Below are 22,695 nucleotides of genomic sequence, written 5' to 3' on the forward strand. Positions count from 1 at the left end.
TGGGGTGGAGTGCAGAACCTGGGTCTCACAGGAGAATCTTATCCCCTTTCTTCTTGCGAGGCCAAATGTACCAAAGTTTGACAGGCACTCAGTTGGCAGAGCGCAAGACTCTTAATCTCAGGGTTGTGGGTTTGAGTCCTGCACTGGGCAAAAAGATTGCTGCATTGCAGGGGGTTGCACTAAATGACCCTCCGCGTCCCTTTCAACTCTACATTTTCTATGATTCTATCTCCCTCCCCCACTTTGCATTTGACTTATTTCTGCCAGTCAAAGGTTGATTGGCACTGCTAGTCTGTCTGGAGTCTTGGCTGAATAATAGAAGAGGGAAAATCCCATTTTTTATTTATACTTTTCAGGTTTATACATTTCACTGATTTTACAACCATTTTGACATTTCAAAACTTGACTTCCTTCCCCCTCTTTCTGAGGTTCCTTAAATTTATTTTTTAATATCTACTGCATATCCAAATTAACTCAATTAGCTCATTTAGTCATCTTCTTTAAATACATACTCTTATGAAACTGCAGGTTATTACAATAATCCTGCCAATGTTCTTATCTGTTGACAATTTATCTGTAAAAATTCAATAAACCGTTTCCATCCTTTTATAAAAAGTTTGTTATCTTGATTTCTTATTCTTTTGGTAAGTTTCGCCATTTCTGCATGTTCCATAAGTTTTTGTATCCATTCTTCCTTTGCTGGGACTTCTGCTCCTTTCCGCTTTACGGCGAGTAACATTCTTGCCACTGTACACATGAATAGGTTTCTATACAGTTTAGGTAGTTCTATCCCTATAATTCCCAAAAGAAAAGCTTCTGGTTTTGTTTTTTTACAAACATTATTTTAAACATCCTTTTCATATAGGGAAGGAGGAAGATCCCAGCGCTGCTCCCCAGTGATGTAGGCTTAGGACTGCAATACCTCAAGGACCTCCAGTGTGGTGTAGTGGTTAAGAATGGTAGACTCGTAATCTGGTGAACCGGGTTCGCGTCTCCGCTCCTCCACATGCAGCTGCTGGGTGACCTTGGGCTAGTCACACTTCTCTGAAGTCTCTTAGCCCCACTCACCTCACAGAGTGTTTGTTGTGGGGGAGGAAGGGAAAGGAGAATGTTAGCCGCTTTGAGACTCCTTCAGGTAGTGATAAAGCGGGATATCAAACCCAAACTCTTCTTCTTCTCCTCTCTCCATATGAACTGACCTGGACCCTGAGACCATCACCTGAGACCCTTCTTCGTGTGCCTCCTTCGCAAGAGGTCCAGAGGGCAGCAACATGAGAAAGGGCCTTTTCTGCAATGGCTTCCTGCCTGTGGAATGCTCTCCCCAGGGAGGTCTGCCTGGCACCTTCATTATATATCTTTAGGTGCTAGACGAAAACATTCCTCTTCTCCCCAGGCCTTTGGTTAATTAAACAATCTATGGGCTTTTAAGCTGTGCTGGGGGCAGGGGGGTTACTGTTTTGTTTGTTCTGTATTTATGTGTTTTTATACTGTAAACTGTTACGAAAAAGGAGCAATGCAGAAGCAAGCACCAGGTGGCTGGATGGATGCTGTTGGATTGGATTGTCCCGTGGGAAACTGGGACTGTCTGTAAAGTGCTCTGAGAGCCGGATGTTACCTCAGAGCAGCACATGACCCTGTACTGGAAGTACATGGGTGGAGTTAATTCTCTCTCTGCGTTGGGAATCAGAGTGTGCAGACATGTTTCTCTGTACTGGTGAAAGACAGGAATAAAGACATGTAGATATATTTCTGTCTGTCTCATTCCCCCTCCCTGGGGGAGGAGTGGTGTGTTCTCCTTCACGTTTGAAAAGGATCGCCGAAGAGACCTCCTTTGATCTTGCCGGCAGACGCTGGCAGGAGGTCTTAAGGATTCAAGCCGGGCACCTGGAGGGTGGCCAAATTCCTCTGGACTAAGAGCAGAGCTGGAGGCTCTGGCTTTTGCTTGGATCCCGACAACTGGAAGCATACCGATGGATATCTGATCTATCAGAATCTGCATGAGAGGTGAGAGGTCGATGAATCGTTGCCATCCTCTGCACCTAAGGAGATAAAGAAAGCGTCTGCCTGCAGCCAGAAGCTGAAACAGACAGCTGGACACCGAGAGGAGTGTGTTTCAAGGCAACGGAGAAGGTATGCTGCTTTTTGAGGTAGAGAAAAATGAACGCAGAAAGGCTTATTTTCTGGTTCACAAGGAAGAGCTGCGTTTGAGAAAAACAACAGCTCTGAAAGAGCAAGCTTGCATACCAGGAGTTCCTGTGGTTTAGATAAGGAGTTCCGTCCTGAGCAGGTTGCTAGGCAACGTCTGCCAGTTACTGAGTGGCCTAAGAAGAGCCTGGGAAATCGAAAGTGTATCTGCGCAGCTGTGCAAAGGTTTTTGAAAACAACCCAAAAGTTTTGCCTGCCAGTGAAGCAGTAAACAGAAGAGAACTTTTGGAGTTTACTGGCTTGAAAAGTGAAAGCTGGCTTGAGATTGTGTGCAAAACTGACCCTTGGATTCAGCATGGATGCCAAGAAGGGGGGAGTGCCCCTGAATGCCGTGGTTCTAGATGAACACAGCCGGCATGCTGCACTGGAAGTAAAGGACAGGGGGAGGGAGGAACGGAGTTCTAATTCCCCCACCGATAAGGCTACTGGAAAGGAAGCTGTAGCTTTGAATGTTGTCCAGTGTTACAGTTGTGGACAGGCTGGGCATCTTCAGCGGAGCTGTAAGAAGCCATGTCAGCCAAAAGGAGCGAAGGGCCGCTCAGCAAAGCCTGAGGTGTCAGGCAAAGGTCGTACCAAGCCTATGGTGAAACCTGGAAAGGCTTTGATGGCGAAAGGAACCACGCCAGATGTTGGGAACTCGTTTGTTATTGACACTGGATGCACGTTTCATATGTCCCCACACAGAGAACTCTTTTCAACGTTTAAGAAGCAAAGCTTCACTGTGACACAGGCCAATGGTCAGGAGCTAGAAGCGGCCGGCGTGGGGACTGTCTATCTTAAGAGTCTGAACTTGACAATAAACAATGTTTACTTGGTTCCTGAATTGAAGTTCAATCTGCTGAGTGTTTCGCAGATTGCAAAGAGAGGACTGAAACTGTCCTACGATGCTGAGAGCTGCGAGATCTACAAAGATGGAGAGTTATATCTTTCTGCCAAACAGAAGGATGGACTATATTTGTTGACTTTTGCACAAAGTGATTACATGGAATGTAATTCATCTGTGTCTAACCTAGTTTCTCTTGCAGGTGTGAGCAAGAAGAAGACCGGAGTCAACAGAGCATTTCAGCGGGTGTATGCTGATGTGATTGGTCCTCTAGAACCATCTAGAGGCAATGCAAGATATTATCTTGTGTGTGTGGATCATTTCTCTAACTATGTCTGGGTTTATGTGTTGAGAAAGCCACAGGAAGCCTTAGAGAGGTTTCAGGAGTTTTGTGACAAAGTTAAGAGTATGCATGATGCTAACATTGATTGTCTATTCACAGACAAGAAGCAGATTTTTCTTTTACAGGATTTCCAGAGGTTCCTGCAGAAGAAGGGAATAAGACACAAGGTTTCTGTTTCAGCGGAAGCGTGGAACAGGGGTGTCTGTGTACGGGTGAACAGAGAATTGCAAAAGGGGATGGAAGCGCAATTGCTTAGTTCACATCTGCCACATGAGTACTGGGCCGAGTCTCTAATGTCGTTCTGTTATACGAAAGTGAGAAAGGTTTCAAAAGAGTTGGGAAGTTCTCCTTTTGAGAAACTGTTCCACAGAAAACCTTCTGTTGCCCATTTCAAGGTTTTTGGGTCTCATGTGAGAACAGAAGCTCCAGGTGGAGTAAAGAATGCCAGAGGCATTTTTGTGGGGTATGAAAAGGGTCTCTACAGAGTAATTTTGTCTGAATCTGGTCAGGTGATTCTCACAAAATTTCTAGAGAGTGCTCCTGAACAGGAGAGAGTGATAGTACACACTTTTCCCACTGAGGATGATTCAGATGATGATGATTTCACTGATTACAGCTGTACTGAAAGTGATGACACTGATAGCTCGGAGAGCTCAGTTATCACAGTCATTGAGAGGAAGTCTCACACAATAGATAGGCCTTCACAACTGAAGGATGAACCACTGTTTACCATTGGAACTAGTTCTCCAAAGAGTCCTGAGACTGGACCAGTGAGCCAAGAGGATCAGCACCTCATACGTAGGTCTGAGAGAGTTACAAAGGGTCAACCACCCAAGAGGTACTCAAAAGAGTTTGCTAACTTAGCTGTTGCATGTGTTGCTGTTGTAAACAACCGAGGACAGGTTGAAGCTGTGTCTAAGTCAGAGACAAAGACACAACAGAGAGTTGCTAGCCAAGGTAATGCAGATGCACTCATTCCTTGGAAACCAGACAACCAGAGAGGTACACTGGGGAAACCAGTGGCGGGGAGTTCCAAAGGTGGAACTGAAACAACAGGGGAGTGTTATGTGTATAACAACTGTTTGTTTTCTTCTCTGGATCATGCTTTGCTTGCTGCAACACGCATTGATTCTTTTGGGGGAGGATGTTACGAAAAAGGAGCAATGCAGAAGCAAGCACCAGGTGGCTGGATGGATGCTGTTGGATTGGATTGTCCCGTGGGAAACTGGGACTGTCTGTAAAGTGCTCTGAGAGCCGGATGTTACCTCAGAGCAGCACATGACCCTGTACTGGAAGTACATGGGTGGAGTTAATTCTCTCTCTGCGTTGGGAATCAGAGTGTGCAGACATGTTTCTCTGTACTGGTGAAAGACAGGAATAAAGACATGTAGATATATTTCTGTCTGTCTCATTCCCCCTCCCTGGGGGAGGAGTGGTGTGTTCTTTTCACGTTTGAAAAGGATCGCCGAAGAGACCTCCTTTGATCTTGCCGGCAGACGCTGGCAGGAGGTCTTAAGGATTCAAGCCGGGCACCTGGAGGGTGGCCAAATTCCTCTGGACTAAGAGCAGAGCTGGAGGCTCTGGCTTTTGCTTGGATCCCGACATAAACCCCCCTGTGCTCCTTGGATGAAGAGCGGCACATCAGTTTAATAAACAATAATGATAGGCTTGCAGCTGAGGAAGGCAGGCTGGGAGATCTTCTGCACTGTGTTTCAAGTCTTGGTGGAAACTTAGTTGCTCCTACATCGAATGCTTCTGGGGAGTTGTTTTGCAGGCAGGGATGAACAAGAAATTCACTTTGGTTTGCATGTTTGCACTTCGGTTTGCATGAATGAGGCTTATCTGCCTCGTTCACTTTTCCAAAGCAATATGCAAACCTAAACAGAGATGTGCTTTGAAATTCACGGGTCTCCGAATTCTGCAATGCAGTTCTCCAGTCAAGTAAGCCAAGTACAGAAATGCATATACTAAGGGAAAGCATGCATTTGAAAATGCAAATACAGTGGTACCTCAGTTTTTGAACGTCTCAGTCAACGAACATTCCGGAACTGGAACGCCGTAAACCCGGAAGTAAATGCTTCTGTTTTTGAACATGCTTCGAAAGTTGAATGGCTTCCACCGAGTGTGTATGTTATTTTTTCTCAATTTTCTCTATTAAATTTGCAGACTGCGCTTTGCACCTCGGTTTTTGAACGTTTCGGAGCTTGACAGTCTTCCGGAATGGATTACGTTCGAAAACCAGGGTACCACTGTGTTATAGCGAAAAAATGTAGTGGTCATAGATTGTTAGAAGAGGGACTTGGGAGAGACCTGGGTTCGAATCCCCAACCAGTCAGAAAGTTCGCTGGGGGTGACTTTGTGCCAGTCGCTGCCTCTCAGCCTGACTTACCTTGTTGTTGGGGATAAAATGGGGAAGGTGGAGAACCACATATACAACCTTAAGTTCCTTGGAGGAGAAAGGTGGGATATATATGTCAGATATACCATATATATAAATAACAAACCTTATTTTGTTCTTGTAAACTCCTTTGCAAATCCAAATGACTGAATGACTGAACGGGAGAGAATTGTTGTAAGGTCTAGAGCACAGTAACCTCCAAAGCTCACCTGGCTGCTATTGGCAAGCCTTCTCTTTCCACTAATGCGAGTAATACAAAATGCACATTTCTCCTCTGAGAATCACATCTTTGCCTCTTTGAATTCTGGAGAAATAATGCATTTGGTCCTGGTTAGCTAGCCAAATAGCGTAGCAAGGGGCTCCTTGCTTCAGGGGAAATCAATTGCTCCCATTAATAATTGGATGCCTCCCTAAATAGCTCTTGCGATGGAGAAGACAGAACCCATGCGCTCCAGCCGTCCCAACAATACTGTAGGCAGAATGCAGCCTGCCCCTCTAGGAAAAGATTTGTTTTGCACATGTAACCGTGCTTGTTTATTTCATTATTAATGAATGCAAGCAGCCAAAGGGAAACAGCCATTTGCATGCCTTTGATTTGAGTGAGGTGAAGCTACATGAGAAAATCAGAAACTGTGCATAATTTAGAAGCCAGGAAGGAAAAGAAAAATCACGATGTATGGAGTTGCAAAAGTTGGGTGTGTGCCTTGCAGGTTGGCATATCCAACGACTAATAATAATAATTATTTATTTATACCCCGCCCATCTGGCTGGGTTTCCCCAGCCACTCTGGGCGACTTCCAACAAAATATTAAAATACAGTAATCCATCAAACATTAAAAGCTTCCCTAAACAGGGCTGCCTTCAGATGTCTTCTAAAAGTCTGGTAGTTGTTGTTCTCTTTGACATCCGGTGGGAGGGCGTTCCACAGGGCGGGTGCCACTACTGAGAAGGCCCTTTGCCTGGTTCCCTGTAACTTGGCTTCCCGCAGTGAGGGAACCGCCAGAAGGACCTCAGTGTCTGGGTAGAATGATGGGGGTGGAGATGCTCCTTCAGATATACTAGACTGATCCTCCTCAAGCCGTCAAAATTATTTGGGAACAAAATCAACACATGATTCAAGCAAAGGTCAGGTCCCACAAGACCTAAATTCCCACTGTATTAATTCTCCCCCACCTCCCACGGCCCTATAGAAGCGAAAAGGTGGAAGACCTGTAGAAAGGTAGGTGAATATGCAGTTTGCCACTTGCCAGCTGTAGACTTCAGAGATGGGCTTCAGGACCAACTTTGAAAGATGTATGCTGCCCAACATGTGAGTTATGAAGTCCGCTTTGGATGTGAAGTCTGCTTTGACTCTGGGCAGGACCAGAGTGGGAGACAAGTGTGGAATCCATAGAAAAATGGTTTAGTGTGGGTGAAGCCTGGGCAGGATATGTTAAGCTAGAGGTGGAGCCTGTGGCCGATTCACACGGCAGTTTATTCCACTGTCCCGGCGTTTCCCTGACTGTGAATTTCTGCATTATGGTTGACACATAAAAGGTACTTCTGGAAAAGCAATGGAATATAACTCATCTTTAGTGTGCATTACTGTTATTTGATTCCAGGAAAAAAAAATCCATTTGCAGCACCTCCTGCCAGAAAATCGCAGGGATAAAGTGATTAAATTTGAGGCAGTACACTGGCATAACAGATCTTTCCCGGTGTTCTCACAGGGGAACAGAAGAATGCATGAACAGAAATGGCAGAGCAGTAGTGATATTGCCTGCTGGTGTTCGCTGTTGTGTATGAAGGATATTGACAAGCTGGAAGGTGTGCAGAAGAGGGCAACCAAGATGATCAAGGGTCTGGAAAAGGCAAGTCTTAAGAGGAATGGCTGAAGGAGCTGGGTATGTTTAGCCTGGAAAAGAGGAGACTGAGAGGAGATATGATAGCCATCTTCAAATATCTCAAAGGCTGTTACATGGAACATGGAGCAAGCTTGCTTTCTCCTGCTCTGGACGGCAGAACTCGAACCAGTGGCTTCAAGTTGCAAGAAAGGAGATTCAGACTAAACATTCGGAAAAACTTTCTGACATTAAGAGCTGTTAGAACGTGGAATAGTCTCCCTTGGGGGGTTGTGGACTCTCCTTCGTGGGAGGTTTTTAACCAGAGGTTGGGTGTCCATCTGTCATGGATGCTTTAGCTGAGATTCTTGCATTGCGGGGGGTTGGACTAGATGACCCTCAGATCCCTTCCAAATCTGTGATCCCAGCATGGCAGAGCATAACGCTTTTGATCTTCAAGGTATGCGTCATGGCAACAAATTTAATTTTAACCAATTTAGGCTGCCATCCTAATCCCACTCTCCAGAGTGTATGCACCAATGAATTCAATATAATTTATTTATGGGTAGGCACGCTTAGCACTGTAGCATTACTGAATTATTATTTATACCCTGCCTCCCCCCCCTCCTCACGGGAATCAGCTTCAATACTTGAGGCACCAGACGACCTTAACGCAACATCACATACTCAACGCCCTTAAGAAAGTTGCCAAACTTCCCTGAGAATGTTGCAAACTTTTCCGCATTCTGCAAAGCACGCGGGAGTGTTGTCAGCGCGCTAAGCAAGACGAGCAGGCGCCTATGTGCCTAAGCCGCAGATATGCTGTTTTACAGCGCTGTGCAAATCGCGCATCAAAGGTGCAAGCAAGCAGCGCCGGTTTTGCACAGCTCAAAGCAAGCGCATGCGTTTCTAATTTCTTTTCGCAAGAACTGTTACTTTTGCATTCATCTACAAACGCATGTCTGCACCTATCTTGCGAGTGTTATTATGTTTGCACTATTCTGAAAATGCATGCGTGCATTTTCTTGCAAGTGCTATTATTTTCGCATTACTCTGCAAACGCATGTCTGCACCTGTCTTGCGAGTGCTGTTATGTTTTCACTATTCTGAAAATGCATGCGTGCACTTTTCTGACAAGTGCTATTATTTCCGCATTACTCTGCAGACTCATGTGTGCACCTATCCATCTATCTAGACTAGTGCTATTATTTTTTGCATTACTTTAAAAATGCATGCATATGCAGCTTCTCTACTCCAGCAAAGCGCGCGCCTCACTGTCAAAATCGGAGAGCAAAAAAAACAAAAAAAACCCACGCACGGACAGAAAGAAGAACTACCGACCCAGCCTATTCATCTAACCGGGAGCTCCTTATTTCCTTCCCCGGAAATCAAGCCCCGCCCCGCTCTCCCCTCCCATCTCCCGCTCCTCCAATCAGGGAAGCCCTTCCCACGCCACGCCCCCTTCTCTTGCCCCTGCGCGGCCAGAACCAGGAGCCGCGGCCGCCCCAGCGCGCCTATCGCCGGCCCGCGCTTCCGATTGGCTCCCGCGCGCCCACGTGACCTCACCCGAACGGTCCTCCCCCATTCCGTCACGCCCCTTCTCTCTCTCACCGGCGTGCGAGCGCGAGAGCTCGGGAGGAGGGGCGGGGCGAAGCGTGCGCGCGGAAGGGGGAGGGCGAAGGAAGGAAGGGAAGGCGGCGCGGGGATTGGTTGCTAGGGCGCTGACGTCAGAGACCCGGAGGGCGGGGAGAAAGCTGAGGCACGGAAAAAGGTCAAACTAAAGGCGAGGAGAAGCGGCGGCAGCGGCGGCCGGAGCGGCGGAGGGAGGGGGGGCGGATTGGGCGGGAGGGGAGAGAGCGAGAGCCCCCCCCGCACCCCCACCCCCACAGCAGGTACGGGCGGGGGGGGAGGAGGAGGAGTGGGGTGCGCTGTTCCCCGTGGCCACGCCCCCTTCCTCACCTTTGGGGGGGCTTTGTGGGGGGGCATAGAAGAGGTGCCCCCCCTGTACCCTTTTCTCATTGCTTCTCCTCAGGAGCCCCTGAACTTATAGGGGTGACGTGGAGGGGGGGAGCCTCTGGTTCCCCTCATGTAATGTGTGCCCCCCCAACCAACATACACAGATAAGCACCCTAAGGTGCCAGCCCTCCTCACAGTCTTAGGTGCTTCTGGCTGCCCCCTATGTTCCTTATAGTTCTTTCCCCCCCATTGGGGTCAAAAGCAGAAACTGCCCTTACCCCCTCTTTTTTCTGGCACTTCTGCAAAAAACAGCAACAGCCACCCCCCCCCCACGTAGGGGTGACCCCTGTGCTTCTCCTCCTGCACTCAGGAGCCCCTAGACTTAAATGAGGAAGTCTCTGCTTCCCCTCATGTAATGTGTCCTTTCCTCCCCCCCCCAACGCACACATAACCACCCTAAGGTGCCAGTCCTCTTCGTGGTCTGTGTGTTTCTGAGACCTATGTAGGTGTGTGTGTCCCCCCCCCTTCGGTTAGGGGGTCAAAAGCAGGAAGCGCCCCCCCCCCACTTTTTCGGCACTTCTCTGAAATAAAACGACAGCCCCACATTGAAACGCACCTATATTCGGCTCCTCAAATAAGTCTCTCTGCTCTTTTGCGGGGGTTTTTTGGGGGCGGGCGGGCACCATGCTAGAGTGCCCCCATATCTGTCCCAAGTGTCCCGGAGAAGTACCAACAGTCCTGTGCTTGTCTCTCTCCACTCCCCATCCCATAATACTGCTCCCACCTAAGTTGACAAGCTTCCTCCTTGCTGTGTTTCTGGCCATTGAGAATGTCAAGGGAATGGGATGGGGGGCGGCGGCGGGGGGGGGGGCTTGCTGAAAAGTGAACTGGTACAAAAAGGAAAGGTGCTGTTTGAAAAAGGGTTTCTGTTCTATATGCTTTGGGCAAGCTTACACACACACACACACACACATATATATGCATGCCATGACCTCTGCATGCCCCGCAGGGTCCTTTTCTGGTTACGTTGGGTGATGCGGAGGGGAGATAAAGATGTTTTCCCTGCTTTGCTGTCAAGATTCCTTTAGGGAGGAATGTCACAGATGGGTTGGAAGAGTTGGTGATACAAGACGCAAAAGAGTTCTGTCGTTTTGCCCTGAGAGGTCTTCCCTGTTAGGGCAGCTGTACTGCATAGGAAGGCAGCTCTGATTCCTTTGATTATCTTTTTGGAGCACCCTGTCTTGGTGATTGCTGTTTGACACTTTAGTCGTCCTTTAGGGGGCAACTGGGTGTTTGGGGAAAGAGCACAACCCAGCAGCTGGCAGAGCTTTCCCTTTCTCCGTAGAATTGAGGAAGTGGGGCAGGGGATATCCGGAGTGTTTCCCTCAAGCTTCCCAGCAAAATAGTTTCTATAAAAGACGGATATCAAGTGACAGTTTTGTGTAACACTCTTCACTTCCTTATTTATCTGCTTTCCTTAGCTAGGCTTGCCACTTCTTTAAGATTGTTGATGGATGATGTTGTACGGACTAAATATATATATATCCCATGATGTCTGATAGGGAGGGACTGGGACTAAAACAGCAGATTTGTTTCTTCATGTGCATTGCAAGCAGTGTTGGATTGAAGGAAAGGGAGTTTGTGCGAGGAAGCAAGAATGAAGAGACAAGAGAAGTCTCGGAGCTGTAGCGTATAGCAACAGGAGGTTGTTCCTGAGCTGGAAACTAGGGTTCTGCTTTCTGAAACTTTCTGCTGACAGTACACTTCTTAGGGGGAATCTGAGTGACTGCTGATGCAGCATTGCTGCTCAGGATTTTTTAAAATAAAAATTGTGGTTCATTGAAATTACTTCATTTCGATGTGCTGTACCCAGGCCTGCGGTGATTGACAGTTGTGCATCTAAGATGTGGATGTTGCCTGTTCACTATATGAGCAGTTGCTGCTTTGTATCAGGAAACCACTCTATTTATATCATTGTTGGGTTTTTTTTACAGGGCTAAATGGAGAAATCACATGTACACCTAAGTAGATGATTGTTTGAAATAAGTGTGAAACCTCTAGAATGAGAACAGATGTAAATTGCTGTAGTCATAGGATGACTTCTCTGCAATCAGCCGATAGCTCATCACAGCACAGTCTTAATTGAACCTGCCAGACTTGTCAGCATGCTTACTCAATGCTATCCCACCCTGTCTTGTTTTGCAGAACAGCAGTAAAGAATGCTGGTGAGGGCAAACCTCCACAGAGTAATGAAAAGCGAACTTCTTAACATTTTGACATCAGGGTAGAGAATTCTTCCTCCCAGCTGCTTTCCTCAGGAGGCTTATCCAGTTTGTTGATTTGAATAAAAATGGACACAATTAGCTCCATTAGCTGCTATATAAAATCTCAGTTTTCTGGCCTGATTCCTCCCGCTCTCAGCCCCACAATTCCCAAGGACTAGAATTATTTTGGTTTTGCTATAATTATCCTCATATGGGTGGGGCTCTTCGAAGGCAGCTCACCTTTTCTTTTTTGGGGCTGCCTTAGCTGTTTGTAAGAAGTTGTGGAGAGGCTGAGAGATGGCCCTGCTTTCTCTTTTCCCTTCCCAAACTGTTTGGACTAAACACAGCGGAGTTGAGTTCGCTTGCTCTAATAACATATCACATGAGGGAGGGCATAACCTCAGAAGGGGTATTGAAAGCAAAAAGTGGAGATTCCATTGGCCTTTTTACAAACTGGGTTAAAAATTAAGCTCCGTCTGTGGTGTGTTAATGTGCTCCTGGAAAATATGTCACCAATTTCATAGCTGCCTTCCACATCTTGAAGTGTGGGCAAGAAGCAGTAACTCAGCAGATCATTCCAGATCTTATGACCTTAGTGGATTTTTGGAGGTCACCAGCCTAAATATGTTTGTGTTCTCTATAGCAAGTGGGACAAGCATCTTTTCTCAAAACCTTGAGGTTTTATTCACATTGGCCTTTTTTTTGCACTTTTTTGCTCATGAGATCTGGAACAAGTACACAGTCTCTTGCAGTACAATACACAGCTCTTCATATATGTCATGTTATAAGTCCCTTTCAAATCTGAGGAGATGGTTAACTTGTTGGGAGTAAAGATAGTGTTGCTGTGAGACATATTCTCAGTGGTAGTGCCTGTCTGGATACTTGTACGTGCATCACGAGTATGAGGAAGTAGTTATGTAAAAGAGTTTTCCATCCTATCCCACCTACAGCCTTCCAAGCAGCCCTGAGAACAGGATTTCCCTCATACTGGACATTATGGAGAATGTGCTGTTCCTTTATCTTCTGTGTTGGACATCATTGAGTTGGGAGCAGGTTGCAGCAGTTACAGTTACGTTGTGTGGGAAATGGGACTTTGGGTACAGTCTAGATCAGGGTAGGGAAACTGTTTTGTCATCGTGGGTCAGACCGTTATCAGGATCAGCCTCTTTGACCAAACCTGGCAGGTGTGCAAGGCTGCCAATGTGTGACTCGCAAGGCATCACAGTGACGTCTTGTGCCGAAGTACATTGGTACCTGGGGTTACATATGCTTCAGGTTACAGACTCCGCTAACCCAAAAATAGTACCTCGGGTTAAGAACTTTGCTTCAGGAAGAGAACAGAAATTGTGCTCCGGTGGCGCGGCGGCGGCAGCAGGAGGCCCCATTAGCTAAAGTGGTGATTCAGGTTAAGAACAGTTTCAGGTTAAGAATGGACTCTGGAACGAATTAAGAACTTAACCCGAGGTACCACTGTACTTTGAACTCCCAGAGTTGGGACTTAAAAGCACCTTGTGGGCTGCTAAAAGGGAGGGGTTGTTCCTTCATTTTGGCAGAGAGTTGCATAGAATCCCCTGCTAAAACAGTGATTAAAAAAAGAAGAAAAAACCCTCCATTTTAGCTGATTTTGATGCACTTCTCTTTCTGAATGTTTGGAATCTCCTGCTAAAAATGGGAGGGTCCTGCTATTTTGGCAGGGGATCAGATGCAGGCTTTCATGGAAAACTGCCTAAATGATGTAGAGGAAGCCCATTTCCTTGAAACAAGAAGGTGTTTGCATGGAAACCGGCCAAACTGAGCAGGATTGAACCCTGCTCCTCAGCTGATAAGTGGGGGTTCATTCCTGCTCAGTTTGGCTGTGCACTTCTGGGAACGCGTACCCAGCCAACGCAGGATTTAACAATTATCTAGCGCCTATTAGGTGATATCATGTGTGATGTCAGCCGATGGGTGAATGGGCATAGTTTTGGGGAAGTAGCCTGGCAGTTCAAGTTGGACTCCTGGTGGGCCAGGATTGGCCTGGGGGCTGGAGGTTCCTCACTTCTGGCTTAGATTATATACATGCGTAAGTGAAACCTTTTTAAAGTGGTATCCATGCGTACAGTGTTTCTAGAACAGTGTGTGGTATGAGGAGGAAAGTTCAGCTTTCAGGTTGTTCTCAGTTGACATCTACATACATCACCATATTAAAACAATAGTTGTACTAGAGTAAAATACCTGTTCATATCTTAAGAATAAATACTGCCGTGCAGTTGTGGGGAAGGGAGGGCAAATGGAGAAGAATCTGTACAGTCTCTCTCATCTGCTGTTTCTTGTATTGGTTTCCAGGAGAAGACTGAGCATAAGCCCTCGTGAAATATAAGGTGCAGTGTTTGGCTATGTCGATGGCCTTCTTCCCGTTGGTGGATGAAGCAGTGGCCGTAGCAACCATCTTCTCTCTGGGGAGCAGAGAGAATTCTTTCTCCCTCTCTTCCTGCCCCTCAGGTGTGGCCACTTCACTGCATGAAGTATGTTTGCACATGTTTCACAGTAAAATGGCCCCCAGAGCACTTCAAAGTACTTCACACAGCTGTAATTTCAGCTGCTCTGGGGAATCCTTTATTGTGGCACTTCCACGAGCAAATTCCAACTACTGGCATTTCTCGGAGTTAATTCTTGTGTGAATGAATCCTAAAATCGGCTTCTTTCAAACCAGAGTCCAAAACTTTTCCGTTTCATAAGTTCATTAGTAACAGTGAATGGGTTCCAACTGCAAATGCAGTATTAGGGAAACTTGGCAGTTTCTGCTTATTAAATGCAAGTAAAATAAACATGCCCATTTCTGGAAAAAATTGTGGAACACCAACATCACAGAGAGAATCTGAAGAAAACTTGGGGAAGGTGGTCAGTGGGACAGATGGCAATAGAAGGGAAAGCGGCAAACAGTTTCTTCCAAGCTGAAAAGGAGAAAGATGGATGTTAGAGTGCTTTAAGTACTAGAAATTTGCCACTTTCTGTTGCAGTGTTCAAGCAGTTCCTCCAGTTGACAGTTACCAGGGAGTTGCTGCCAAGCGTCTTTCTCAATGCCTGCCTTCGAAATCTACCCTGTCCTGGGCACATCTCACAGTCCTGTCTTAAAAATGTAACAACTCAAGCTTTCTTCAAGAGGCAGCAATATATTAAAGCACAGTGATGTGGATTTTCCGGGGGGTGGGAGGACTGAATTGAGTTTTTTTTTTATTAGGACAGCATTCATTGAAAAAAAAATCGGTTGGCATAAGAAAATATTCTCACATGCTGGAGTGTGATCTAATTTAGCATGATCAGTTTGCTTGTATTTATTAGACAAAGCAAAAAAGTATTACATTCCAAGCTTGCCTAGTATTGTATTTGCAATTGACATCCATTCATTTTCTGCAAATGAGCTTACAAAAACGGAATTTCTGCACGGGGAAATAAAGCCCCAGAATTTTTTTTGCCCCACACTGCTGGATTTTCTAAACTCAATTCTATATGGATCAACATTTGTAAGCAATTTAACATTAGTGACAACATTCCAAGCAGTAACCAGGTGTTTACTTCGGAGAAAGAAAATGTGAACTCTAGGAGGTATTTTTAGGGAGAATTGAAGAATGTGGGGGCAGAGCTTAATGTGAACCTTCTTGAAGTCCTTCTGCAATTTTCTAGTTCTCTGTCTTTTACGTTTATATGAATGCGATCAAAGTTGATAGGTACTTGTGGGTCAGAAATTCTTTCTGTCCCAATTTCCATCTATTCCCCACTCGCCTGCTCACCCCCGCTTGCTGCCTGAAACCTTGTGTAATATTTATCTTGGTGCTAGAATGTTTCTGGAATACTTGAGGTAAATTGGATGAGGCATTTGGGAGATAAGAGGGTTCAACAAAAGGGGTGACTTCAATTCTTGAATATTCTTCAACTCTGCGTGAGTTCCCTAACCACTTGGCTCACAACTTTTCTAATCTTTTGCTTTTAGTGGGAGTTAATAAATTGGGCCAGCTCTCATGTGGAAGTTGGCAAGTCTGTGTTAGTGTTAGGTACATATTTAATTGCAGCCTTTATCTCAAATGCTAGGATAAATTGCAGGGGCAATGCCATGTTTCCATAGATGTGGGAGGAGAGGCATGGGTTGTGCAACTTTGCAATAATTTATTCTGGGTTGCTTAGCCGCAACCTGCATCGTTTGCTGTTGTTGTTCCTCTCTTAGTTGTGTTACCATTCCCGCCAGTTACACTTCTGCTGGGGTTTTGTTTTTTTAAAAGGGATTGTTCAATGTGTTCTCTAGGGCTGAGGGCCATGGTTGCATGCTTGCACTTCATAGTACTGCCTTGTTTAACACAAAACAGCATTTGTGATGTGCTCATTCTCCCATCTAGTTGGTCAATAGCTCTTGACAGATGGGAGAGTGAGAACTATTTGTACAGCCTCTAAAGTGCAGGAACAAAATGCAGGACTGTCTTCCTCCCTACAGTTAGTGTTAGTTCTTAAAGTTTGAAGGAGAATGAGCAAGTGTTGCATGTGATCATCCTAGCACAACCTGCTCGTGATCTGCATGTGTCTTTATCCTTAAGTGAGGTTCCTGCTTGTCTCTGATGATCAGTGGAATTTTTAAAATGCCAGTACTAATGCATTTGTTTTGTACAACAGGGCACTTGACATCTTGTGTGCCATAACTCAAAATACTGTGTGCAAGTTGGACGATGCACGTGGTTAAAAAGTTGTTTATGCAGAACTTGCACTGTGCGAAGTGCTTTAGAAAGCCTTGCTCATCATAATCGTATGAGGTATATTTTTCAGATTTTGCAGATGACAAAATAAGACCGTGTACCTCAAAATCAGTTTGAGAGCTCGTAACAGCTGAGGTGGAATTTGGCCTTTTAGATCATGGGTGAGTGGTGTAGCTTCACATCACTAGCTTTGTGAAACCGTGATATATTTGTAATTGGTTTTCATCTCGGGGGGGCCTAGTTGCTGCAAAATTTGGACATTGGGGTAAGGACAGAGGTGGTGTGAAGGAAGGAATGGGTTGTGTTATAAGTATAGAATCATAGAATCATAGAGTTGGAAGAGACCACAAGGGCCATCTAGTCCAACCCGCTGCCAAGCAGGAAACACCATCAGAGCACTCCTGACATATGGTTGTCAAGCCTCTGCTTAAAGACCTCCAAAGAAGGAGACTCCACCACACTCCTTGGCAGCAAATTCCTCTGTCGAACAGCTCTTACTGTCAGGAAGTTCTTCCTAATGTTTAGGTGGAATCTTCTTTCTTGTAGTTTGGATCCATTGCTCCGTGTCCGCTTCTCTGGAGCAGCAGAAAACAACCTTTCTCCCTCCTCTATGTGACATCCTTTTATATATTTGAACATGGCTATCATATCACCCCTTAACCTCCTCTTCTCCAGGCTAAACATGCCCAGCTCCCTTAGCCGTTCCTCATAAGGCATCGTTTCCAGGCCTTTGACCATTTTGGTTGCCCTCCTCTGGACACATTCCAGTTTGTCAGTGTCCTTCTTGAACTCTGGTGCCCAGAACTGGACACAGTACTCCAGGTGAGGTCTGACCAGAGCAGAATACAGTGGCACTATTACTTCCCTTGATCTAGATGCTATACTCCTATTGATGCAGCCCAGAATTGCATTGGCTTTTTTAGCTGCCGCGTCACACTGTTGGCTCATGTCAAGTTTGTGGTCAACCAAGACTCCTAGATCCTTTTCACAAGTACTACTTTCAAGCCAGGTGTCACCCATCTTGTATTTGTGCCTCTCATTTTTTTTTGCCCAAGTGCAATACTTTACATTTCTCCCTGTTAAAATTCATCTTGTTTGTTTTGGCCCAGTTCTCTAATCTGTCAAGGTCGTTTTGAAGTGTGATCCTGTCCTCTGGGGTGTTAGCCACCCCTCCCAGTTTGGTGTCATCTGCAAATTTGATCAGGATGCCCTTGAGTCCATCATCCAAGTCGTTGATAAAGATGTTGAATAAGACCGGGCCCAAGACAGAACCCTGTGGCACCCCACTAGTCACTCTTCTCCAGGATGAAGAGGAACCATTGATGAGCACCCTTTGGGTTCGGTCAGTCAGCCAGTTACAAATCCACTGAGTGGTAGCATAGTCAAGACCGCATTTTACCAGCTTCTTTACAAGATTATCATGGGGCACCTTGTCAAATGCCTTGCTGAAATCAAGGTAGGCTACATCCACTGCATTCCCTTCATCTACCAGGCTTGTAATTCTGTCAAAAAACGAGATCAGCTTAGTCTGACATGACTTATTTTTCAGAAATCCATGCTGACTATTGGTGATCACAGCATTCCTTTCTAGGTGCTCACAGACTGTTTGCTTAATGATCTGCTCCAGAATCTTCCCTGGTATTGATGTCAGACTGACTGGGCGGTAATTATTTGGGTCCTCTCTTTTCCCCTTTTTGAAAATAGGGACAACATTTGCCCTCCTTCAGTCTGCTGGGACTTCGCCTGTTCTCCAGGAATTCTCAAAGATGACTGCCAGTGGTTCTGAGATCACATCTGCCAGTTCTTTTAATACTCTTGGATGCAGTTTATCTGGCCCTGGAGGCTTGAATACATCTAGACTAGCCAAGTATTCTTGTACTATCTCCTTAGTTATTCTGGGCTGTGTTTCCTCTGCTGAATCATTTGCTCCAAATTCTTCAGGTTGGGCATTGTTTTCTTTATCGGAGAAGACTGAGGCAAAGAAGGCATTGAGGAGTTCAGCCCTTTCTGTGTCCCCTGTTTGCATTTCACCATCTTCTCCTCTGAGTGACCCCACTGTTTCTTTGTTCTTCCTTTTGCTACGAACATACCCATAAAAGCCTTTTTTGTTGCTTTTAACCTCTCTAGCAAGCCTGAGTTGTTTGAATTCCTCTTTGGTGGTTTCCCCCCTTTTCCGTTTTTTGTACACATCCTTTTTTAATCTTAACTCAGTTAAAAGTTCTTTAGATAGCCACCCTGGCTTCTTTAGGTACCTTCCATGTTTCCGTCTCATTGGTATTGCCTGAAGTTGTGCTTTTACTATCTCCCTCTTAACAAACTCCCAGCCATCATGAACTCCCTTTCCTTTTAGTATTACTGTTCATGGGATCTCACCCAGCACTTCCCTAAGTTTTATGAAGTCGGCTTTCTTAAAGTCAAGAAATTGAGTCCTAGTATGCTTGGCTGCTCCTTTCCGCTGTATAGTAAACTTCAGAAGAGCATGATCACTCGCGCCTAATGATCCTTCCACTTCTACCCCACTAACCAGGTCATCAACATTGGTTAGGACCAGATCTAAAATGGCTGTTCCTCTTGTTGCTTCTCCCACTTTCTGGTCAATGAAGTTGTCTGCAAGGCCAGTGAGGAATCTGTTTTACCTTATGCTCTTGGCTGAGTTCGACATCCAACAAAGATCCGGGTAATTGAAGTCCCCCATTACTACTATCTCCCTTCCTTTTGCATGCTTGGCCATCTGTTCCAGGAAGGCATCATCTATGTCCTCCGTTTGGCTTGGGGATCTATAGTAAACTCCCACAATGAGATCACTGTTATTCTTCTCTCCCTTAATTTTGACCCAGATGCTCTCACTTTGGCTTTGAGGTTCTAAATCTTGGATCTCTTCACAGGTATACACATCCCTGACATATAACGCCACTCCTCCTCCTTTCTTGTCTGGTCTGTGATGGAGTGATGGAGCTCATACAAATTAAAAGCCATATAATTCAAAGCTAGTTATGCAGCAGAACCCTAATGTCTCTTTAGCTTTTCTCTGTTTTCTAAGCAATTACTTCTGCATTTGCAAGCTTTTTCCTTGACCGTGAAGGCTAAACCACCTTAAAATTTTCAAGTTTGTATGTTCCTGCCAGATTTTTCATCCTGTGCTGGCACGTGGCACAACTCACAATCGACTGTAAGCTGATTCTCTTTTGGAGAAGCACAAGTTTGGCCCTAATGTTGCACATGAGCATAACTGGAAAAACCTCCAAGACGTGACTTAATACCTTAGCAATACTGCATAGAAGTTTATTTACTTGGGACATGGAGCTCTGGAACGTAAGCAAAAAAGATACAGGGCTCTGTCCCAAGGAGCTTGCAGTCTGATGTTTTGATAGGAGTGGAGATGATAAAAGGAGGACCAGAGAGGGCTGTGCAAGGGCTTCATGGAATAAATAGTTTTTGAGGGAGACGTTTGAAGAAAGAGTGAAGTAGTGCCCAGAATTCCTTGTAATTTTACAACATTCAGTAGATAGGGCCTTGTTCTTTGCAATCTGTGTGCCCATACTGCAGCAGAATCTGTGGTTAATCTTGTTCCCAAGTAATGGTAATTGAGTTTACACTGAAGTGAAAGTTAGAAAGATAAAAGGAAAACAAAATATTAATGTTCAGTGACCTAGACAGCATTTCTGTTACATGTCCGAAATTTCCTCTGAGGCGTTTTTTTGAATCCCCTAGGAGTAAGGTCTCTGGGAAACTTCATTGTGTTTTTAAAGAACGGAAGCTGAATGAAAGATGCAAGAAGGAAAGGAGTGGTTGAGTCGACAATTATTTTTTTTAAAGGGTGATATTCAACTAAATTTTACACTGAGTGAACCCAGTGAAATTAAAGTTTATGACTAAGTATGAGTCCTGATTCGCGGTTGGCGCTGTGGGTTAAACCACAGAGCCTAGGGCTTGCTGATCGGAAGGTTGGCGGTTCGAATTCCTGGAACGGGGTGAGTTCCCATTGCTCAGTCCCTGCTCCTGCCAACCTAGCAGTTTGAAAGCACGCAGTGCAAGCAGATAAATAGGTACCGCTCCAGCGGGAAGGTAAACGGTGTTTCTGTGAGCTGCTCTGGTTCGCCAGAAGCGGCTTAGTCATGTTGGCCACATGACCCAGAAGCTGTATGCTGGCTCCATCAGCCAGTAAAGCGAGATGAGCGCCGCAACCCCAGAGTCGTCCGCAACTGGACCTAACGGTCAGGGGTCCCTTTACCTTTACGAGTCCTGATTAGCTTATGAGGAAATTCCTCAGAACACTACCTGAAGATGACTAAAGTAGAGAATAAGCAAAACTAGCACTGGGGGATAAGAACACAAAATAAAACATGCCAAAATAGAATTTAGAGTTAAGCTGAAATGTGTCTTTGCCTTTCAAAACTGTTTGTAATTTGCAAATGGCCTTTCTCTCTTTTAGCTTCTCCATAGAATAGAATCACAGAATTGTATAGACCATGAGGGTCATCTAGTCCAACCCTCTGCAATGCAGGAGCCTTTTTGAACCCATGACCCTGAGATTAAGAGTCTCGTGCTGTGCTGACCAAGCTATCCATCGAGGCCTTCCCCTTTACCTGCCATGACTTTTGCCATCCTCTCTGCTGCTTCGCTTACAAGTTTTCCTTGTGGGTATCGCCAGAGAATTGCATGGTGGAATTTTGCTGTCCCGATTTATGTGACCTTTTGAGTAGACTGGTGGTTAGGTTTGGTGGTGTCATATATCATGTTGTGGCACAGCATTTGGTGCATAATATTACAGAAGCCGTTGCTGGCATGACAGCAAACACGGTGGTAGAGGGGAAATTTAGAAGCCATGGGAAAAAATAGTTGGCTCCCTTACCTCAGTTGTGGTTTTTTTAAAACACTAGATTGTATATAGATTGACCTGCTACACCTTCAAAATAAGAGGCCCAGCACTGAGCATCCACGTGTCTGAGACCTAGACTGTTCTGCTAGCCACCTTGTGTTTAGGATTAAAAGGCACACACATCTGTTCTGCAAGCAGGAACTGCACTATTGGTTAGCATATGAATACAAGAAGAAATGCAAATGCTAAACATGCAAATGTTAGCTACTTACATACCTCACAGTTAAATATTAATAATAAATGTAGCTGTTTCTTAAGCTGTGTAACATAATATGCACAAATTGAATTATACACAGACTAGCTTTCTTTTTCTCTCCCCCCCCCCCTTTGTCAACAGATCAGCTGTCTGAAAGGGAAGTGAGAAGGTTGTACAGGGCTAGTAAAGGGTGCAGCAGACACACAGACAAAGACATGTGAGCAGCTCACTAGACTCAAGGATCTGAACTTGTGCTACTGGGCTGTTTTCTTTGCACATTGTTTACATTCAGGAAAGCTATTTTTGGTTTTCCCAAAACAATGCTGTTTGACCTTCCCATTTTTAAAGAGCAGAATAATTAACTTCATTAACCTCAAAATCAAAACTTTTCTACATTTTAAAGCACATTTTTAAAAAGCAAAACAAACCCATTATTTGTTTCCAGTCTTCCTGGAATTCCTTTTAAGGTCATCTCTGTGGGTGTCCTTTATTAAACCTCTTAAAATATTTATTTCCCTCTCTATGTTATAAAATGATAACGTTGCTTGTATGATGACTGAGAAGGATGTTTTCCTTCCAATCGTTTGTTTACAAAGTAAAACAGATTTCACACATTTTAAGAAGGCTGTAAATTCGAGGATACTTTATATTTGTATTAAGTTCGGATTTAGTTTTACAGTTCCTTTAAAACAACAACAGAAACATTGGCCATGCTTTCAATTGTGCCCAGATACGCACTGGAAGGTATTAAAACAAATTTAAGACTGATTCGGTCACCTGGGGGCTGTAATCCAAAACATCTGGAGGGCACCAGGTTGGTGAACGGCTACTCTAGAGTAACACGGTGCCTAGATTTTAAAAGGAAAAGACCAGATTTTAAACAGGAGAGCTTGATACAGCTGTCTGCAAGGAAGCCTGCTCACTGGTGGGTTCTTTGCTTGCTTTTATTGTCTTAACACTTAGATAGTTGATGGTTAGACTCCAACATTAAGAGTAAAATAAAATGGGATGTTCTCCCAAGACGCCCCCATTCTAAGCAAGTTATGAACCTGCCTTCCCATTGAGATAGTTGAGGCCCTCCTATGTGTCC

At 45.1% G+C, this 22,695-nt stretch overlaps 1 protein-coding gene across 1 annotated transcript in view; it reads left to right on the forward strand.

The window, feature by feature from the left end:
* The first annotated feature begins 9,414 nt into the window (after positions 1-9,414).
* Positions 9,415-22,695, forward strand: part of ZFAT (zinc finger and AT-hook domain containing) — a 126,768-nt gene continuing 113,487 nt past the window's right edge. Inside the window, exon 1 of the mRNA XM_053395259.1 lies at positions 9,415-9,481. The gene's annotated coding sequence lies outside the window, so the exon portion shown is untranslated. The remainder of the gene's footprint in view (positions 9,482-22,695) is intronic.

Source organism: Podarcis raffonei, chromosome 7 (assembly GCF_027172205.1).
Source record: "Podarcis raffonei isolate rPodRaf1 chromosome 7, rPodRaf1.pri, whole genome shotgun sequence".
Classification (NCBI taxonomy): domain Eukaryota; kingdom Metazoa; phylum Chordata; class Lepidosauria; order Squamata; family Lacertidae; genus Podarcis; species Podarcis raffonei.